Below are 22,999 nucleotides of genomic sequence, written 5' to 3'. Positions count from 1 at the left end.
TGGGACTCTCAGCCTTAAATTCACTTCGCACTTTACTTTTCACCATCATTTCCTTGAGATTATGAGGTTGTCTGTATGATAATAAGGGTGTTTCAGGGAAGACCCGTATCAGTCTTGTATCTTCCTGGAGAATGGGTTGTAGTTCCCTGGCGATCTTGCATCATACAGACAACCTCATAAACTCAAGGAAATTATAGTGTAAAGTATTCAACAATACAACTGAATGCGGGACAAGACCATGCCAGGACACAAGATGCAAGACCTGCGCAATGCTCCACACTGCGGGCACAATACAAATACCACACAGGAATCTGGAGTACAAAGTCAAAAGAAGGTTCACCTCTTCCTCCAGCAATGTCGTGTACCTCATCATGTGCATGAAATGCTCAGGGGGCTGCTACTACATAGGTGAGACGGGACAGGGGCTAAACAAGAGAATGAATCTGCATCGCCACAGCATTCTGTCCCTTTATACCAATAGGGACCACATAGTACCCACACACATGCACAGAAATTCAACACCCTCTAACATTTCAACATCTACCCACACCATTGTTATACACTCCCCCTCTACATACACTTTTGTAAAGCACTGTATACTCTGTGGGTGCTTTATAAATTAAGATTCACACACACACACACACACACACACACACACACACACACACACACACACACACACACACACACACACACACACACACACACACACACACACACACACACACACACACACACACACACACACACACACACACACACCATTTAACACCTTCAGTCATAAATCGTATACTGTACAGGCGGAGGGTTAGGCTTCACCCACAGAGATAATAACAGCTGTCCTGTTTGAAAGTATATGTCTTGATTTAATCAATTGTAACACCGCCCAAAGAAAGCTCGCACAAATAAAAGGATTTAGTTAGCCACAGAACAGTATCGACTATTTGTTTTTGATTATTAAGCTCGGCTAACACGGTACACGATACAGATACTATACACAAACTGGGCAAAAACCCACCCGCCCCCCCAAAACACTCCCTCCCCCCCACACCACTTACCTGCGGCAGGGTCCAGTTGCGGGGTCCTGGCGGCGTCTCCCAGCCTTCTCCTGTCTTGTCCCCTTCACATTCATGTTTTTCTCCTGCAGCAGTAGTCAAAATGGCTGCGTGGCATCATATGACGCCGCATTGCCATGGCAATGGGATGCAGTGACACGGTGACGTCATGCGGCGCCGCGTAACATGTTGACGTCACGGCGTCATATGATGCCACGTGGCAATTTTGACTACTGCTGCAGGGGAAAAACATGAATTTGAAGAGCAAGACGGAGAAGACCGGGACACGCCAGGGGACACCGCCGCAGGTAAGCTCTCAACAGCGGCCAAAATGCTCATGCCTGTGGCGACCGGGCGAGTGCATTTGTCGAGCCGTGTGTGTGTGTTTATATATATATATATATATATATATATATATATATATATATATATATATATATATATATATATATAAATAAAAAGTAACAATATGAAGGGATTGAGTACACATTTAGATAGTATAGATCAGACTACTGGAGAGGGTGCTGCTATCACAGTATCTATAAGGTTCTGGACAAAAAAATAAAAAAGGGATTGGCACAACAAAAATATGCAAAAACTGTATTTTATTGGCCCCAAATAGCCTTGAAAATTGCAAAGCCAGTACAACCAACCTCACACTTATGGGACCCATTAAGGTTGAAACATGTCTGTGAGTGGTTTCTCTGGCTTTGAATCTGATTCCCATGCTGTGCTTAAAAGCTGTGTTAACAGCGTGCATTAGCGTATAAGGGTTCCATGTGAAAATGGATTTCAGGCAAAAGGTGACATGGTGTGCTCATTTGCATGTTATTTCCCAGAATCCCTTGCTGCAGTGGAAGCACTGTATGCTAGGTGATAATGTTGAAAGGCAGGGTTGCAGATCTGTCTAAGATGTGAATGTGCTCACAAGTGATCTTTTTTATTTGCTCTCTCTCTATATATATTATGCTCACACATAATGTGTATTCACCACCCTAATACATTTCACTGTTATGTTTAAAAATGTATTATTAATAGATAAAAAGTAAGGATGCCTCAACGTTCTTAATAATCCTTATATACTGTAAGTACATACTACAGTATGTTCACAAACCATCTATATTGTACCAATGATGTCTTGAGCCTATATATATATATTTATTTATTTTTTGGTCCTGGCTCAGACCTACAATATGTGACGATCTGAGACATTTACTCCGGGCATCCCAGATCCATGTAGGACTCCGAGTCCAGGTCTTCCGTCCCGCTTTATAGGCTTGCACATGCCTCTCACTGCAGGGAGGGGCACACCGGTAACCCGGCTAGAACTGCAGCGAGAGGCAGAAAATAGCAGAGGGGAGAGAGAGAGGGAAGCACAGGCTGGAGAACAGCCAGAGGATCGCAGCCTTATGCACTGCGGGGGGAATCTGCAAAGAGACCATAACAAAGCAGGGGTCAGCCTCCAGATCGCCCTGCAGACTACAATGTGAGGCTTTGCTGCAGGTGACTGAGCACGAGCTGTCTGGTGCAAGCATTTCCCCACTGCTGCATCAACATCTGCTGGTGGTAAGTGCATCTGATCCCCCCTTTCCGTGTGTTGTGCAGTTACATGGGCGGCAGTACATGTGTCATGTTGACGATCAGAGCCTTTTTTTTTTGGCATTAATCATCGGTGTAAAAGGGGGGGACCGAAGGGCGGCATGAGGTCATTATTGTACTGTGCATTGGATCGGTACTGCACATCAATGTATCTGCTACCGAAAAAATAAAATAATGAGCTTTAGAACCCGTGAAGGAGCTGCAGTCTGCCACTCCATACATGGTAAATCTGTTCTGCATGGAAACCAGGTTCCAGTGGTTGAGCACACACACAGATAATCTAGTTTATAAAGTTGTGAATTCAGCAGTATGGTTGGTCAGGAATAATAATCCATACTATTAGATGGAATAATGGTATATTTACGAAAAGTCCATTCGACATTGGAAGGAGTTGCATTGAATACACATGGGTTACACTGCAGTCAGATATCCTTGGGCTCTCTCTCTTCTGGGGCAGATTGTTACCATGCTGCATGACAACCCACCATGGAAAATAGAAATAAAGAAAATGATTCAGAATAACAAAGCCTCCCATTAAACGCGATTGTCTGAATGGTAAGGAGATATAAAGTTGTGATCACATACAGATGATGTAACTACTGCTTCTCAAAGCTGCAAAGTGAGCCACACACTTGGCACTGATGTAGGATGACGTCATGTAGGGGACTGAATGGAAGAGATATTTAACTTGTTTCCCCCTTTCATGGAAAAAATATATTTCAGATTTCGATATTAAGCTGTTTAGTAAATTCGTGGTTCCATCGCCATTCAGGAATTCAGTGGTTTGTTGCAAATGCAATTTTAAAAAAAAAGTGCTTAGTTTTTTTGATGATCACAAATGATATGTACTCTTTGAAATCCCATAAAACCAAAAATCTTAGTTTCATTTGGCATTGTGTTTTTTTTAAAGATTTAAAAAGGGACGGTTGATATCATTTAAATAATGCTGCAGTATATGGTTGTGTAGATGACAGGAAAACAATTAACCCTTTAAGTGCCTAAAAGATGCCCAGAGGTCACCATGCCATCCAAGTCTAGTATAATTATCTCTCTGAGTTAAGCAATCCGAAATATTTGCGGCTTAATAATAGCTATACATTTACTGTAAATAGAACATGTAACAAACTAAGTGAATGGCTTGTCCGACTTTGCTGCTGCAAGTGATTTTTGATTTCCAAGGTCGAACAGCCAGCAGGATTAATGCATATTTGTTTTCCAGGAATTGTGTTCACTATTTATGATCATATTGCAGTTCTGTTCTTCTAACATGTACCATTAAATAAACAATGTTCGGAAACGGATGGTAAAAGCACTTTTGGCTTTTGGCTGCGTCCCTGCCAGCGCTGAGCGCGCTCAGCGGGCGGCGGTTACTTACATATATAGATATATGTAAGTCCCCGCTCACGCTGTGCGCGCGCGCTCTTGCGCGGGCACACACGCTCACCGGCGCTTAGGTAAACAAAAAAAGCTAACTTTCCAGCGCGCTCAACTACCCGCAAAGTCATATAACTTTGTGTTGACTTATATCATTTGTGGCTTCCTGCAATGTGGAGAAATAGGACGAGATGACAGTTGACACACACACACACACACACACACACACACACACACACACACACACACACACACACACACACACACATTGATGGTACACATCAATTTCTATCTTTGCATTATATTTTTCATTTTTGTTAATATCATAAGATTTTGCCAGATCTGAATAACCTTTAACCTACTGTAAGAAGCTGCACAGAACCTCTTGTATATTTTTAGTCAGTGAAGGTGACAAAGTTAGTAGCTTTAAGGTTAAGCAATGTGAAACTTTTTCTACACACCATGAAGAATTTTCAAAGGAACCACTTCCTCCTGGGATACTCAAACGTTATACATATTTTAATTATTATTGTAAAAATAATTGTATCTTATACGTTTACTTGGAGTTTCTTTGCAGTTGTATTTAGATTGTAAGTTCTTCGGGTAGGGTCTCCCTTGGCTTTATGTTATCACTTGCCCATTGTTTGTACTTTATTTATTTATTTATTATTATTATTATTATCGTTTATTTGTAAAGCGCAGCATATTCCGCAGCGAGGTACAAAGGGTGTACTTGATAATTACTTGATAATTACATAAACAGAGTTACATACACATATAAATAAGGACAAACATGCACAAATATATACAAAGGGGTAATGAGGAATGTTAAAGGTATGTCAGATAGGCTTCCTTGAAAAGATGTTTTCATGTAGTTTTTAAATGTCTAAAAGCTGGGGGAGAGTCTGATGGTGCGTGGTAGGAAATTCCAGCGAGAGGGGGCAGGACGGGAAAAGTCTTGTAGGTGGGAGTGAGAGGTAATAAGGATGGAGGAAAGGCAGATGCAGAACATAGGGGATGTTTAGGTATGTCATTGGGGATAAGTGCCGAGATATAACGTGGGGCAGAGTTGAGAGCTTTTTAAGTCAGAGCTAGAGTTTTAAACTTGATAGTAGAGGATATGGGAAGCCAGTGTAAGGATTTGCGTAGTGGAGCAGCAGAAGTGGGGCAGTGAGTGAGGCAGATGAGACCGGCAGCAGCGTTTTGGATGGATTGGAGTTGGGATAGGCGGACAAGGGAAATGCCAACTAGGCGAAGGTGGCAGTAGTCAAGGCGGGACAAGATGAGAGAGTCAATTAGGATTTTAGTTACATCACGAGTGAGAAAGGGGCGTATCGTGGCAATATTTCGGAGGTGGAGACGGCAGGACTTCGAGAGGGACTGAATGTGAGGAATGAAGGAGAGATCAGAGTCAAAGATGACCCCTAGACAGCGGACTTGAGGTGTTGATGAGATTGTGGTGTTATTGACAGTGAGGGAGAGTTTGGGTGTAAGGGTGGCAGTGGAATGGGGAAATATTATTCATTCTGCTTTGGACATGTTAAGCTTCAGATAATGGTGGACATTCAGGATGCGATTACAGAGAGACTGTTGGTGACATGGGACAGGAGAGAGGGGGAGAGGTCAGATGAGGAGAGGTAAATGTGGTTGTCATCAGCATAGAGATGATACTGAAACCCAAAAGATTGTATTAGTTTGCCAAGAGAAGAAGTGTAGAGTGAGAAAAGCAGAGAGCCATGGACAGAACCTTGTGGGACCCCAACAGAGAGAGAGAGGGAGCGAAGAGGAGGAGACACCAGAGAAGGAAACACTGAAGTAGCGGTTGGATAGGTAGGATGTGAACCAGGAGAAGGCTGCATCATGGAGGCCAATAGAGTGGAAAGTGTTCAGGAGAATGGGGTCATGAACAGTGTTGAAGGCAACAGAGCGATCAAGGAAAAAAGATAAGGAAAAGTGACCCTTAGACTTAGTAGGTCATTGGCCACTTTTGTTAGTGCTGACTCAGTGGAGTGTAGAGCAGGGGGGCGTGGCGCTTACATTAAATTCTGGGGGAGCACGCAAGGCCTCTGTATATCCCTTAACTTGTCTTCGGCGGCTTCTGGCGACGCGTCGCCATGACAATGCAAAGTCAAATGACGCTGTGGGGTCAAACGGCAACGTGTTGCTATGGCAACATGACATCACATGACGCCGTGATGTTAAATAACGCTGCCAATGCCGGAGAAAAGGTAAAGGGGGGGGGAGGCGCGAGCAGGGGGGGAGATCAGGCAGGGAGGTGCAAAGAAAAAAGTTTGCGCACCCCTGGTGTAGTGGATGGAAACCAGATTGCAAAGAGTCAAGCAGGGAGCTGGAGAAGAGAAAGTGAGTCAGACGGTTGTATACAAGTCGCTCAAGTAGCTTGGAGGCTAATTGGAGGAGAGAGGGCGATAGTTAGAGACGGAGTCTGGGTCAAGAGAGGGTTTCTTTAGAATGGGCGTTATGAGTGCATGTTTGAAAGAAGATGGGAATTGCCAGAGGTTAAAAAGGTGAGTTAGGGTGGGGCTTAGTGTGCCAGAGAGGGGGCGAAGGCGATTCAAGGGGGCAGGTTGTAGGGTGAGATGATGAGAGGAGTGCAGAGACCTCGTCCTCAGTCATTGGAGAAAATGAGCTGAGGGTGGATGTAGGTGTGCAAAGGAAGGTAGGTGTTGTGTGTGGAGCTTGACATGAAGAGAAATCATGTCTAATTCACTTAATCTTGACTGTAAAGTACCTAGGTGGCAAGGGCTCGGGTCATGAGGATAGAAGGGGGTACAGGGGTAGTTGGGCGAAGGGAGTTAAAAGTTACGAATAGGCGTTGAGGTTTAGAGGACAGAGCTTGTATGAGTGACGAAAAATAGGTTTGCTTGGCAAGGTAATGGCAGTGTTATTGGAAGAGAATATGAATGTATAGTGGAGGAAGTCTGCTTTAGAGTGGAATTTCCCCCAGTAACGTTCCTCAGCACTTTTGGAGGTAGCGGATAAAGTGTGTGCGTGTGGCCACGTTTGTGGCTTGGATTGTCAGGGGCGACGTGTGGTGGCAGGAGCCGTCTTGTCTAAGGCTGATGAGAGTGTACTGTCATATAGAGAGGTTGCAATGTCTGGCCAGAAAAGGGTAGAGATGGGAGAGAGGAGAGGTTGTAAAAATGTTGAGAATTTGAGGGAATCTATAGCATGTGGGTTTCTGTATGTGCGTGTTGAAGTAGGTGTTGTAGAGGGTAGAATGAGGCTAAAGGTTAGGAGGTGAAGATCAGAGAGGGAGAAGGGTGTGTTAGTGGAGTTAGAAACAGAACAGAAGTGGGAGAAATCCAGGTCATGGGAGTGTCCATTACAGTGAATAGGAGATGTGGTCCACTGGGAGAAGCCACAGGAGGAGGTTAAAGAGATAAAATGGGCAGCTGAAGTGGCATTGGGATTGTCGATAGTTATGTTAAAGTCTCCCAGGATGACAGTAGGTGCTTCAGAAGTGAGCAAACCAGGCAGCAAAGTGGTCAAGAAATTGAGATATAGGTCCGGGGGGACGATAGATGGCAGCGACACAGAGTGAAAAGGCGGAAAAGAGATGGACAGCGTGACCTTCGAAGGATGAGAAGGGAGATATGACAGGAAATGCGCAGCATAGGCAAAGTAGTATGCCAACTCCTCCTTGTCTATTCCCTGGTCTGGTGGTGTGGCTAATGGCGAGACTACCATAGGAGAGTGCAGCAGGAGAAATGGTGTCAGAGAGGGAGAGACAGTTTTCTGTAATGGCTAGAAGATTCAGAGACTTGGAAATGAATAAGTCATGGATTGCAGTAAGTTTGTTGCAGACAAATCGTGCATTCCGTAGGGCACAGGAAAAGGGAAGAGAATACCTTGTATTCTAATCTTTTAAAGCGCTGCATCCACTGTAGGTGCTATATAAATAGAATTATACATACATTATGTTACTCTACAAATTGTCAAATCCTGCTTTTCGTACTGTAATTTCTCCCCCTTTTTAATTGAGCAAATAACTCTGCCATGTCAGTTCTGCATACGCAGGAGGTGCTGGGTATTTTAATTATCCAGTCTCGATGTATTAGCATTATTAAGTTAATAGGTTGCAGTTATCTGGACTACTGTGTTCAGTATAGGCCTAAGCCGTATCTTTGTAGGCCATGGGAGGCCACAGTTCATGTCTAGGTACGGCTTCAGGAGCTTTAAGCCATGCCTGATGTGGACTTCTGAAGCCTAAGGCCTCAGTCCCGCTGCACTTGGTGGCGCGGGCAGCCACACGCGAGTTACCCACCAGCAGGGGAATCCTGCGGAGCCGGTCCCCCCTGGCTGCACAGCTTACTACACGCTGTGGCGCGTCAGCCGCTATGGGATACAAGAGAATGGTGATCCCTAGCGTTGACGCGTCACGTGGTGTGGCTGTGAGCCAATGGGGAGGGGAGGCTTCGGGAGGAGGAGAGGCTTCGGGGAGCGGGGAGGAGTGTGGAGTGAAAGCGGCGTGCGTGCCTGTCTGTGTGTGTGTATGTGTGTGCCTGAGTGTGTGAGTGCCTGCCTCTGTCTGTGTGTGTGTGTTTGTGTGTGTGTGTGTGTATGTGTGTGCCTGAGTGCGTGAGTGCCTGCCTCTGTCTGTGTGTGTGTGTTGCTTTACTTACCTTCAATCAGCAGCCCGAGCCGTGGAGGGAGGGGGGGGGAGAATAGCGGGTCCCTCCGCTCAAGCCACACCCCCCCTCCCGCTCAAGCCTCCCACTCCCGCCCACCTCCCGCTCCCTACAGACCGCATATCGCGGTCTGTGTATGTCAGCGCCCCACCTGTCTGCAGTGCGGGCGCGCTGACTCTGGGAGCGGGGCCTTAGCTTTAGGCTTATTTCACAGTGGAATAAAATGAATTGCATTACAGCTTAATGAGACTACCATACGTTTGAAATGATAGGAACAAAAAACCATTTTATTGACCTTGTGAAGAGTCTCAATTTTTCTGAAATAAGTGCCCATTTTCGTTAAACTTGGAACTGAAGATTTATAGCAGATCTCTTTGGTTATCGAGAACAATTTAGTCAGTATGTTTTATCTCTATATATGTAAATCTTGTATTTCTTATGTATACATATGAATGTGTTATATGTAAATATGTCACTTATATGTATTATATGGAAGTCAATTACTATAAAAGTCACTGTCATTGTTTAAAAACAACTTGAAGAAAAAAAATGTGTGTTACACCTTCTAGTTCAGGTTGAGGATCTCCATTAATTGTGAATGAATGGTTCATTCTTGAAGTTGCTTTAACTCGGGGAGCCAATATTGTGAACATACTTTTCCATGTCAGATAAGCTTCTGAGCTCCATTCACTTGAATAGAGCTTAGTGGCTTCTCTGACATTGACAAGTGGCTTCACAGCAAGTTGAATAGGGACCGTATTGCTTCTCTGACAGCAGCTTGAGCGAATCAACTTGCTCCATGAAGGCTCTTGCTATTGAAGATAAACAATATAAGGGAGTCTTTAAAACATTCACGTTGCCCTATTAATATTATATTATGTTTGGTGGAGCCCCCAGTGCAGGGATGGGCAACCCCAGTCCTCAAGGGCCACCAACAGGTCAGGTTTTAGGATATCCCTGCTTCAGTTTTTGACTGAGCCACCAATTGAGCCACCTGTGCTGAAGCAGGGATCTCCTGAAAACCTGACCTGCTGGTGGCCCTTGAGGACTGGAGTTGCCTGCCCCAGTGCATGACCACTGCTGTCTTAACGCCAGCAGCCTTGCATGCTTCAGGAAACGCACTCAATATTACACAAATAAGTGGCAATTTCCCCGTTATGTGGAACTACCCCTTTAACCGTCTGAGTGGCATAAGACCAGCGGCATCTAAGTGCTACCGGTGTTACTGCACTCAACCACGAGGTCGCGGGCAGTCCCAAACCACAGTTTGTTGTCATTTGTAAGCATTAGCAAAGCATTCTGTGAGTAGGTATCAGAAAGAATGTATATCACCGATTGTCCTCCTATAACTATTACTCGTTTTCAAAGAGAAAGCAAGATGTCTAACCTGACTGGATTTCTAAATCTATAATAGCGTTGGAGACTTTCAGAGTCCGAGAAGATTAGAGAATAACATTTGATTCATGCTGTTCATGGATCATCCTTTTGCCCCCTTAGGAAACTCTTCTAAATGGCTGTATTCTCTTGTGGAACAGGTCGGCATAATAAGCAGTTGAACTACAGCTGAAGTTGCTTCCAACACAACAGCCTTCCGTTTTAGAGGGAGCTGCACTTGATTTTCTAATCTTATTAGCTGTGTCATAATGAATAGGAAGACGGAGAACGCGTGGCTCAGTGAGTAAAGACACTGACTCTGTAAGAAACGGTATACCATACAAACGGGTGAATCATCTGATTAACCCTCCAGGCGCTCAGAATATAGCATAGTCCTGCTGGTGAAAGATAAAGTAAATCTTCTAGACCCAGGCTATACACAACCTTAGTGTAATATGAAGAAACATATAATCATTCCCCCCAACCGGCTCGCCGCGAGCACTATGAGGTTGGGATATGGGACACTCACGTGTAAGTCCTTGTAGTGGTTAGTAAAGCCTCTGCGGGTCTTCCCAGTATTATATACCTGCTTCTCCTGGCTGAAGTCAGGGTGTCTCTGCTCGTAATCTGTGCTCTTCACCGCCAACCCAATACCCGCAGACGCGGAGGGCGGTCACCTGACCGGCGGCCTGAACGGTACTTGCTGATGATGTCACGGCAGACTCGGTGAAGGAAACCGCAAGCCAGCAGGAACTCAGCGTGCAGACGCTTGATGCAGCAATGTGAAGGAACTTCTCAAGGAGAAAAAGATGCGTCGCACAGCACAAAGATAGATGAAGGCTGATGTGGGATAAAAATAAGCTTTATTTGCACAAGGTGCAAGCGAGTCCTCTTGACGCGTTTCGGCCTGGAAGGCCTTTGTAAGAAACGGCACTGCATTTGAATCAGGGGAATCCGGCGTCCGCTCCTTGTGACCTTGAGCAAGTCACTTTCTATCTCTGGGCGTCAGGCACCAAAATCCTAGATTGTAAGCTCTTCAGAGCAGAGACTGTGTCTGTAACAATCCTATGTGCTGCGTACCGCGCACTATACTGTAATTGTGACAGCTTTGAGTCCCATTGGGAGAAATGTGCTCTACGAAATAAAGTTGTTGTTATAAGTTAAAGAAAAGGAGGAAACATGTAAGCATAAACCTAGAACAGCTGCATAACGAGGATTACTGCAGGATACAGGCTCTCGTCATGCTGCATTTTACGGTATATAGATTCTGACTTTTAACGTTAGCGATCGAAAGATCATCTTACTTATAGAAAATATGACTTAAAGCTGCAGACCAAGCAATATCCTACGTGTCAGTTCTATACTATGAGAAAATACTTGTAGCATTAGAAAAAAAAAACAAAAAAAAAAAAACCTCAGAATGATATGTTTAATGTATTATAATGTAACATTAGATTTCTTTAGCAACCATTTACAAAGTCACATCCCCTTCCTTTTCTGAAAGGCTCTGGCACACACCTATAGATATGTGGAAAGAACTACGGCGCTCCCCTACAGGCTCTGGCACACACCTTTTTGAGCTCTGCCCTCTCACTAGCCTTGTACCAATTGTATCTAGTGACTGCCTGGTCACATGATCTTATGTTAGGTAAGTTATACCTAAACTTGGCGTTACTCCTCTCTAGATACTGAAATAGGGATTTTGCATTATCTGGATGGATGTACTGTAACACCACAGTTAGGCATAATGTAAATAATATAGCACTAATTCCCACATTATTTCTCTCTTCTCTATCCCCACTTCAGCAAAATCCCTATTTCTGTTTCTGGATAGGAGCAACGCCATGACTGGCATAGCATCAACGTCACGTACGCCACACCTGTGTGCATGCAACTTGTGTGTTAAAGGGGTTAATACACTCAGCTATCCTGCTGACTCACTCACCCCCCCTGCAGGGCCCTCAAAATGAGCAACATCTCCCCAGAAGCCTCCACACTACACCTCAATACGCTACCACCACCAAGAATAATTTAAGGTTCCTAGTTTCCTGTTTACTATAAAAATATGTAGTTGGCACAAAAACCCAATGTAGCAAAATGTGTTCGCAAATGCGGGTAATCTCTTCAAAAAGTTACTAGGCTCAATTAGATCCCAAAGACTGTACTTATTACATTTTAGATTTAATATACGAAAGGTGGTACAGTGTAGTGCTTGGTTTACAGAAAAATAATGTTACAAAGACGTACAATATCTATATGCAGACATTGAATAAAATAAGGTATAAAAACAGAGAACCTATACGTTACCAATGAACAATATCAGGTTCCGCCCAAAGAGGACTTGGCAGTTGAAATATGAGAATTCGTGTGTTATGGGCTTAACACTCTATGCTGAATTCTAGTTTTGATACCCAAATGCATTTTTTTTTATGTCCGACCTTTGCCCCTTTCACAAAGATAAGCCCCACCTTTTGTGGGTGCGTCTTTAACTTCCACTCATCAATCTCTTGTGACATTTATGGCTGGGATAGAGAATGGTCTTTAAAACTCAAAATAGCTTGGAGTATAAAATACCCCTTAACTCTCTTCCCGTAACAACTAGAATAAAGTCACCCTCACCGTTGTATTTGTTGGATTAAAATACACCTTTACAAATCTATTTTGGCAGGGCTAAGGTTCATCTGTTAGGTAAAACACATATTTGACATGTACAACTCTACAATTTATCATGTTTACTGGCCGTACAATCATGAGTTTCTGCTCCTTACAAATCTATATTTCCAACATGATGAGGGACATCAGATTTTAGTTATCACACATTTTTTTAAACTGTAAAGAAATAGAGAATGTCCTTTTGGTCACTTTTTTGAGCTCTGCTAATCGTGTGTGTGAGTAAGTGTACAACACCCTTTAAAGATGGCACCCGGGGTCTCTGCTATTTCTGGATACTGTCACCAGACGTTCATAATATAAACAAATTGTTTTATTGGGCCATAAATGACAAAAACAGATTCATCTCTGGTATGTCTGGACACCCTTATAAATCAAAACATTTGTTTATTCATTGTCTTGTTGACCAATAAATGCACGGGGCAGTTTAATCCCAGATGACCTCAAATAGAGAAACTGTTCTTTTAAAATGAAAGTTAACCCCTTGGTTGCTGTATTCACACAACGGGATAGTTTAAGGGCATTAACGTGACAACCACAATATGGAAAGATTATGCTACAATATTGAAATGTTAAGTCAATGCTAATGAGATGTTTGGATGTTGTTTTTGCATATAATTAGCTTTGATAATTAGCTATTTTAGGTAACATCACGTTATGAGCCCTGATTTAATAGAGCTTTGTGTATCTAGCACCTAATTGGTTGTATAATATTCTTCATGACTATCAATGATGTCCCCTGTTCCTAGTTTATGTATTTATAACTTTATATAGCGCCATCCAGGTACATAATACTTTACAATACACATGACTTATGTGCTTTACAAAACACAAAGTAGCAATAAGCGCTTCAGATATAAACCATTAGGTAAGGGAGTCCCTGCCCCGAAAGAGCTTACATTCTAAGTGATACTTGGGGAGAACTTATCGAGACAGTACGAGGGTGTTATGTTATGGTAAGTGCGTCTGCATGGGGCCAAGGTCAGTTCATATGAGATGTATAGTATTGTCCAGCAGAGCTACCCATATGCTTCGTTAAAGAGGTGTGTTTTAAGAAAGGTCTTAAAAGTGGAAAGAGAAGGTGCCATTTGGACGGATATTGAGGGGAAGGGCATTCCAGAGGTGTAGTGCAGTGAGTGAGAGGTTTTAGACGGGAGAGGGCTTTTGATACAAAAGAGGTAGGCAGAAGACACCCTTGAGCAGAACAAAAGAGTCGAGCAGGTGTCTAGTGAGAAATTAGGACTGAGATGTAAGGCGGGGCAGGAGAGCGTACAGCCTTAAAAGAGGAGAATTTTGTAGGTGATACAGGATTTAATAGGAAGTGAGCAGATGGATTTCAGCAGGAGAGACGCTGAGATAGATTTAGGAGAGAGTAAAGCGATTCTAGCAGCAATGTTTAGGATAGATTGTTGTTAAAAACCACACCAGGTATACTTTCACATAAACCACCATGGCTAATGACATGACTTAAATGTAACAGAGACAGAGCATCCATCACACTCTCTAATTCAAATACGTTTTCAACTCTGTGCTATAAATACAGACATTTTGATCCCATAGGAACCTTCATTAGTCTTTTGCAGAGCACTGCCAATAATCCTGCTCTATTTTGGTTCTATCCTGGATCTCTGATCAATTTTGGCTGGTCTTTCTTTGATTGCGGCCCAGTGAAGGTCTTCAATGACACTAATGTTACTATATGTTACTATACGTTAGAAACTTATTTGGAGCACATAGTTTGCTGGTTGCTCTGTCTCCTTACTACGTGTCATGTCATTTTGCATTGGGCTGTTGTTACCCTCGACTTTTTTTGTTTCTGGATGAGATGTGCAATGATTGTCCTCAATATTGTCCAGTGGAAGAAACATTAACAAGCTCGTCATGTCCAGTAAGCTAAAAGAGACCTTCCTTTGTGGGTGATCTGGCGGAAACTCCTATTGACTTGAAGAGCGTTTAATGCATGATGGATGAGAGGAGCTTTTAATGCAATAGTTTATGCCGGTGGGACAGCATTTTCAATTGGGTAGGTTTTTCACCCTATTATATTTAATTGGATTTTTTCACACCTGAAAAGTATCAATAACTACAAAACATAAATAATATTTTGATACAAATAGTTATGGAGGCAGTATTACAAACAATTCTTCATATACAAATCCAGGAGATAGTTATAGGATTATATATATAAAAAAAATATGACAACGGTCATCATTCTACATACAAATGTTGTCATTTTTTTTGCTGTATATCAATTTCATTTGCTTTAACTCATGATAATGATTTCTCTAATGGCTAGGGCTGCAGATGATCGACTTTCTACAGGGTGCCGTGTGTGTGTGTGTGTGTGTGTGTGTGTGTGTGTATCAGTACCGTGTTAGCCGAGCTTAAATAATCAAAAATGAATAGACGATACCGTTCTGTGGCTAACGAAATGCTTTTATTTGCTTTCGAGATACACTGATCTCTTCTTCCGGCGATGTTACAATGAATGAAGCAAGCAAAGGGTATACTTCAAAACAGTTGGAATGTTATCTGTGCTTAAATGGTCCCTGAATGTTAGTGGTGTGTATGTGTGTATGTATGTAAATATAAATATTAATGAATGAAGAGCCCACAGTGTATACAGCGCTTTACAAAAAGTGTGTGTGGAGTGGGAGTGTATATCAATGGTGTGGAACATTGTAACATCGCCGGAACAAGAGATCAGTGTATCTCGAAAGCTAGCACAAATAAAAGCTTTTCGTTAGCCACAGAACAGTACCGTCTATTCATTTGTGTGTATATATGTATATATGTGTGTATATATACACACTTAGTTAAGTTATGGTGGGTAAAAAAAGTGACAAAAACCCTCCACAGCAAAGCATGTAGCAAATGGAAATATTACTGTATGCTCATTTGCATGTCTTAGACAGGTCTGCAACCCTGCCTTTCACCATTATCACACAGCACTTCCACTGCAGCAAGGGATTCTGGGAAATGACATGCAAATGAGCACACAGTGCCACCTTTTGCTTCAAAACCATTAACATCCTTCCCTATCGGCTTAAGCTTGCTGCATGGTCACAGCTTTGAGCACAGCCAGGCTTAAGATGCATAGCCAGTAAACCCACCCACACAGACAGCCGTTTCCACCTTAATGGGTCTCATCAGTGTGGGGTGGATACAACTCTAATTGTACCACATCCTAATTTTTATTGAAGGCCGGTTTCCCCTACAATTTAAAGCAGCGTTTCATTCCAAGCCCTATGTGTGTTTTATTTTTTAAATAAATCAGTTGTGTACTGTTAGATAATACTTACTGCATTGCTCTTTATGCTCTTTATGCTCCTTGTAATGATTTTTAATGTATTACGTTTCCTTGGGTTGCTATAGCACCTATTTAGAAAACCACAGCACTTCCTCTTTTGAAATAGGCAGCCATATTGCGTGCCTCCGGGGAAGCAGGATCTTTGTCAATCGATCACGGGAGAATGAATCGATCGGTGGATTAGATAATGACACTGCTGTAAATGTAAGGAACTGCTGCATTCATTAAACCGAAACAAAAACGAACAAGAGGAAACAGTGCTTGCAGTTATTACTTATCCGTGTTCCCCCCCCCCCCTCCCTTCCTCCCTCCATCTCTGGCGGCCCCTGAGTTCCTGGACGCCAAGCAGGTGGACAGAAAGCAGGCGCAGAATCAGGAAGTTGAAATGTTATCAGAAGATGACGTCACAACTTTCTATTTGTGACCTGGAGGCCAGCGTGTGTGTTTTTTTGTGTGTCAAAAATGGCACCAAAATAACTGGAAATATCTCAGGAACTGTGTGTTCCCGTATGTCGGGAACCGTGGCTCAGCTGCAGGGGCAGCCCCGAGATCAGGTGATTTAAAAAAATATTTAGCATTTTTTTTGTGCGGATTGCAACTTTAAGTTAGACATATTAATCATGCGCTGTGGGAACAGCTGATACTCACTAGATGGAGTTGACTTACCATCAGAGCGGTAACATGTACCCTAAACAGGCCCTGTCCAACTGATTTGTCCTTGCTGTACGTGCACATTTTAACACTTCATTATTTATAATTATATCTTTACAATTTTACGCTGAGAGGGCGTGCGCTGTCTTTTTTTTTTTTTCTTCCTATTTAAATTAAATGCTGGGGGTACCGCGCGAGTCCTCTGCAGCGTCTTCTACCTGGTCTTTGGCGACACGTCGCCATGGTAACCGGCATCAAATGACGCCGCGGGTCATGTGACGTCACATGACCCCGCAACGTCATTTGTTGCCGGAGCCGAGTAGGAGGAAGGGCGCGAGCCGGAAGGTAAGCAGCCGGGGGGGGAGGGGGGAGGGGCGCAGGTTAAAAACTTTGCGCACCCCTGTTTTAGACCACTGTGCCGGACACCGTGTGTCTTGCTACATCTGTACTTTTGTACTTTTTTTGACAAAGCGCCCAGCACGAAACATGTTGGTGTGATTCCCGGTCTCCGGTTTTCCCACGAAATGTTTCTATTTTTAGACACCCTCCCTCGCTCTCATTCTTGTGGTGCGGCGCTGTGGCGTTCTGCCTCTTTTCTCCGTACTTTTTATCGGACATACAAAAGTTTATCGTGCTGCCTATTTTTTTTTTCCTTTTGTAATATTCTGTAAGAGCACATTTCTTCGACACCCTCAATAAACTAGTAACGCAAGTCGATCTGTTTCAAAGTGACAAAAGAAAATAGCTGTGCGCTGCTATTTTCTTTTGTTACTATCTGGGCATCTTTACCAGCGGCTGGACACGCCACATACAGTATATACCTATTCAGGGTCTAGGAGTGGGTGAGATTCATCTTAAGAAGAAAATTATTTCGTATTTATTGTGAGTTTATGACATTTATTAGCGGTCTTTATGTTTTTCTCCAATGGGGTTACAGCAGGGTGATTTTGATCATTTTTGACTGTTTCCTTCAGGAGAAGCTGTTAGTATTCAACCACACTGGACACTCACACATCATTATACCCACTCCATGCAAGAGGTCTACTCATAGGTTTTATTAAAAGACGTTCTCTATTACATTCCGGAGCTATTGGAGCACCCACTTTTCTTATATCTTGAACTGTTTCAAAGTAAAAACACACTTAACGGGCTTCTGAACAAAACGTGATAGATATCCCTCTACGCTTGTTTTAAGTGTATTTTATAGCAAAAATGCAAACTGTTATATTAGACTGGGGGTGGCCAACTCCAGTCCTCAAGGGACACCAACAGGTCAGGTTTTAAGGATATCCCTGCTTCAGCACAGGTGGCTGTGCTGAAGCAGGGATATCCTTAAAACCTGACCTGCTTGTGGCCGTTGAGGACTGGAGTTGACCACCCCTGTATTTGATCTTTAAACTCAACTGTGCTACTGCTAGATGGATTATTCATCACTTGCTGTCGGTTTTATCTCAGCCTCAGCTAAAGCATAACGCCCGGTGTGTGTCTAACAAGTGTATGTCCATTTGACAGTTATAAATTATACGGAACCCAACTCCATTTTTCATCTAGTTTCTGTGCATGGAAAATGCCTTTTTGTATCGTTTCCAGGATTTTTGCTTTCCTGTTTAGTATTGGAAAGAGCCCATTTACTGTCACTGCGTTTTAAACACTAGACATCTAGAAACCATTTCCAGTAATACAATCTGATGACGCGGAGTACACGGTGTGTCGATAAAGCGTTAACCCTTTTCCTTGCTGCGGAGACTTACATTGCATTGCTGACACTCCAGCACAAGGTTCATTATTCCGTCCAATTCAGCTTCATGTCAAAGAGGCTTTTTCTGTGTTAGCCAAAGCGGCAGATTGGGCCGTTTTCAGCCGAAATATCCCATTGATGGCCTAGGCCGAGAGTCACATAGTAGTAGTGATATGTTTAATGGGTTATATATTGGTAGTTAAAAAAAGATCTGACCATTATTTTTACATCTTTAAAAACAACAACCTTTCAGTGTTTCCATGGTTACCAAATACTTTGGAGGCTTTTTACAATCTTAGTTTTTTTTAATGATAAGACTAAGGTCCATATTTATTAAGCCGTCTATATACTGTACACTGTACAGTACAGAGGTGCATTGAGGTGAGGTGCAGGGGGGTGAGGTGAGGTGCAGGGGGGTGAGGTGCAGGGGGGTGAGGTGCATTGAGGTGAGGTGCAGGGGGGTCAGGGGAGGTGCATTGAGGTGAGGTGCAGGGGGGTGAGGTGAGGTGCAGGGGGGTGAGGTGCAGGGGGGTGAGGTGAGGTGCATTGAGGTGAGGTGCAGGGGGGTGATGTGAGGTGCATTGAGGTGAGGTGCAGGGGGGTGAGGTGCAGGGGGTGAGGTGAGGTGCATTGAGGTGGTGAGGTGCAGTAATTGGAGGTGCAGGGGGGTGATTGGAGGTGTAGGGGGGTGAGGTGAGGTGCATTGAGGTGAGGTGCATTGAGGTGATGAGGTGCAGGGGGGTGAGGTGCAGTGATTGGAGGTGCAGGGGGGGTGATTGGAGGTGCACGGGGGGGTGATTGGAGGTGCAGGGGGGGTGATTAGAGGTGCAAGGGGGGTGATTGGAGGTGCAGAGGGGGTGATTGGAGCTGCAGGGGGGGTGATTGGAGCTGCAGGGGGGGTGATTGGAGCTGCAGGGGGGGTGATTGGAGGTGCAGGGGGGGTGATTGGAGGTGCAGGGGGGTGATTGGAGGTGCGGTGCAGGGGGGGTGATTGGAGGTGCGGTGCAGGGGGGGTGATTGGAGGTGCGGTGCAGGGGGGGGTCATTGGAGGTGCGGTGCAGGGGGGGGTCATTGGAGGTGCAGGGGATGGTGGTGGGAGGTGTAGGGGTGTGATGTGAGGTGTGGGGGGAGAATGATGTGAGGTGCAGGGGGGGAGAGTGATGTGAGGTGCAGGGGGGGGAGAGTGATGTGAGGTGCAGGGGGGGAGAGTGATGTGAGGTGCAGGGGGGGGAGAGTGATGTGAGGTGCAGGGGGGGAGAGTGATGTGAGGTGCAGGGGGGGAGAGTGATGTGAGGTGCAGGGGGGGAGAGTGATGTGAGGTGCAGGGGGGGAGAGTGATGTGAGGTGCAGGGGTGGAGAATGATGTGAGATGCAGAGGGGGAGAATGATGTGAGGTGCACGGGGGAAGAAGGATGTGAGGTGCAGGGGGGGTGGGATGTGTGGTGTGCAGGGGGGTATTGTGTGTTTGATGTGGAGAGGGAGTATTATGTGTGTGGGTGAGGGGGAGAGATGGGGGTATGAGAGATAGATGGGGAGTATCGCAAAGGTTGATAGTGAGGGGTTCTGGGGGAGATATGAGGATGATGAGGGGTGCTGGGGGAGATATATGAGGATGATGATGATGATGATGATGAGAGGTGCTGGAGGAGAGATGATGATGATGATTTTACCCGTGCGGCCCAAATTTTTTTTCCTTGGAGCAGTTCGGCCCTTCTTGCTTTACGAGTTGTGCAGGCCTGCTGTACAGTCTTCTGCCATAGGAAACTTTCTGGCACTGGGAGGTGTTGCAACCATGGACTTGAATGGGCTGAAAGGTATCTCCAGGCTTCAGAAGGTTCCTGGTGGCAGAAGACTGCTTGGTAGATATGGCCCTATGTCTACTAACAACATTTGTTAATTTGCACTTTTTTCTTTGTTGTTTGTTTGCAAAATAATGATGATGCGATCATTAGCCCAACAGATAAGTATAGTACAATCAGTTTTCACCTGGTAGTTTTTTTTTTTTTTTTTTTTTTTTTTTTTAGACAAATCAAGGTTTTTACTTTAAGGGTGTTTACAATATTTTTCACAGGAAGCAGATTATATAGATAAATTGGGACTATCCCTTATCATAACTTTATTAGCTTTGCAAAATGCAGAAAAAAAGCACCAACATAAATACCAATTAATTAAGTAATAATCTCTGAAGAACAGGGCGTTACTGGCCAATAATGCCCTGGCTGGAAGAGTTGAAGGCACGAGGCAAAGCCGAGGGACTTTAACCCAGCCAGGGCATTATTGGCCAGTAATGCCCTGTTCTGAAGGGATTATTACTATTATAGGCTAAATGTAGGCTTATTTTCATAAATAACAGACACTTTTGGATAGTTATATAGATTTGTTTTATTAAAATAAAATGGTAAATACATGAAACCACCTCTATATACACTTACACTGCAGCTATCTATATCCAAACACTGCCGCCCCCTATGTGTACACACACACACACCACACCTCTACACATTCCGTCGGTGTTACATGGATAAAGCAAGAGAGGTTTTTACTTAAAAAAATAATATATATAACGTATATTTTTGGGGGAATGCGGAGGATTTCTCCAGAGGAAATAATATATTTTCTGCAAACGGTTCAATAGAATGTCTTTAAGAGAGCGAAAAGTAAATTATAATACTGCTTTACTTTCTTGTGTCTAAAACATTTTAGAAGGATTTCTTTTTTTAAAACATTGACACTGCGATTAAACTAGACAAGTTAAAAAATTAATTGGAAGGGACGTGTACAAATCTGCAACTTGCACTGCTTTTAAGTCAACTTTAGGAGATAAAACTAGAAGAGTACACCTCAGGAAATTGCATGCAGCAAGGCAAAGTGCCCCAGGAAACGCTTACGGATAAAGATTACAGATATGTTAGAGACAAATTAAAGCTATTCAGCATTTCAGCATATTTTTAAATTATGCAGACTTGCGATTTGGCAACTGGATACTGCTGCACTGTTCAAATGGCTGCAACTGTCCAGCTAGAACACCCTGAGGATTCTGGGAAGGAAAGGTTAACCTTCTTGAGAATTTGACAGGTCAATGAATAACAGGCTATGGGGCCTATTCATGAATTTTTGAGAATGATGGTGTCCATGAAAAACCCCTCAGTCTTGCACAGAAATACATCTTGCCATGCTTATTAAACAGTTCTTGCATGTCCAAACTCTGTGGAAATTGCTTTTTCGGTTGATATTTGGTTCTGATCTGTGTTATGTGCAAGTGTTGAAATCTAATAAAATGTGGTATTTACATGCTGTTTAAAGTAGCAATCCCTCCTAAATAGCCTCCTTTTTCCACAGGATCGGAACTGGAGGACCTCCAGAGCTGAACTGCACTATTTTTAGCTCCAGGGCTCCCATGGTTCCCAAGATACTCACTAGTATTACTTTGTGGTATTTATAGGGTATTTAAATGGCCATCCAATAGGAAGCCCCAACCGATGATGTTGCAGCGTAATGTTGACTTGAGATTTGGCAACGATCTGTTTCCCCTTTTCCCCTGGTGGGAGATTTAAACCTGGTAGCTTCTCCAGTAAGTATTTTTGGGAGGGTCTTTGGAGCTTAAAATAATCAAGTTTAGCGCCGGGGAATCCCAGGTTCCTATCTAGTAAAAAGAATTGGGGGAGGGGGGTTGGGGGAGGGGAAACTGTGCGAGAGACGGGGGATTGAGTGAAGAAGGGGGTTGGGACAGTGGCACGCCCAAAAATGTGTGCCTATTTATTGGCAAGCCTAAAAAACATTGTGCCACCCCTACTTTAGATGGTTTGATTTTTGTGATTAAATACCCAGTAAAGTTTAATATTGCTTCAGATTCATTTTACCAACATATGCTCAAATACTGTTGATGCGTGCTTGTTTCTAACCTTAATGCTTCTGTATCCACTGCTTCGTCATGCCCGCCACTACAGCACACATGCTATTGATCATTTTAATTCTGCATTCCATGGTCTCTCTCAAAGCAATGCCATATACGGGACACGCCTGCTAATGTGCCAGTATATAAATAGTTACTTTTATTGTGTATCCTGCCCTATCTTTTAGGTTTGCACTGCTAATAGCTGACTGGTGTACGTTATAGGGATCAGTCCTGCTATGGATATTACTTACTGTAGGTCATATAAAATCATGGAAAAAAAGGGATTACATCTTCAATACCACACTGCAACATAAATGATTGGATTTGCATGTTTAAAGAGCAGTCTGTGCGGATTGATGTTATTTTAGTATTTATTTTTTGGTTTCCCTTTCCTACACTGTTTTTATGTATTTTAATAGGACGCTCAGTTTTGGGAGATGTAAGCATTTGAAATCTTAAGTTTCCGGAAGATTGAAGTGAAATTCTCCCCAGAGCTCAGAGCAGTCTAAAATATTAACTTCAGACATACAATATTTAATAAAATCATGATTTTAAACACCAAAAAATTGTGCAGTTAAGCTCTGCAGGAGCAGGATTTCTGCTGTAAAAAAATCCCTGCGAACATTTTTTCCATTAGTATTTCTCTGTTGAAAACTGCTGGAGAATTTGACAGTAAAATGTGTG

At 43.4% G+C, this 22,999-nt stretch overlaps 1 protein-coding gene across 5 annotated transcripts in view; it reads left to right on the top strand.

The window, feature by feature from the left end:
* The first annotated feature begins 2,342 nt into the window (after positions 1-2,342).
* Positions 2,343-22,999, top strand: part of OSBPL6 (oxysterol binding protein like 6) — a 176,137-nt gene continuing 155,480 nt past the window's right edge. For 3 of the 5 annotated variants that reach the window (XM_075608979.1, XM_075608976.1, XM_075608978.1), the window contains exon 1: positions 2,343-2,621. The gene's annotated coding sequence lies outside the window, so the exon portion shown is untranslated. The remainder of the gene's footprint in view (positions 2,622-22,999) is intronic. The other 2 variants (XM_075608975.1, XM_075608980.1) reach the window with 2 other exon arrangements.

This window comes from Ascaphus truei, chromosome 7, assembly GCF_040206685.1.
Source record: "Ascaphus truei isolate aAscTru1 chromosome 7, aAscTru1.hap1, whole genome shotgun sequence".
NCBI classification, from domain to species: domain Eukaryota; kingdom Metazoa; phylum Chordata; class Amphibia; order Anura; family Ascaphidae; genus Ascaphus; species Ascaphus truei.
Note: the sequence above shows the minus strand (reverse complement) of the source record. Positions and strands in the feature narration are given on the sequence as shown.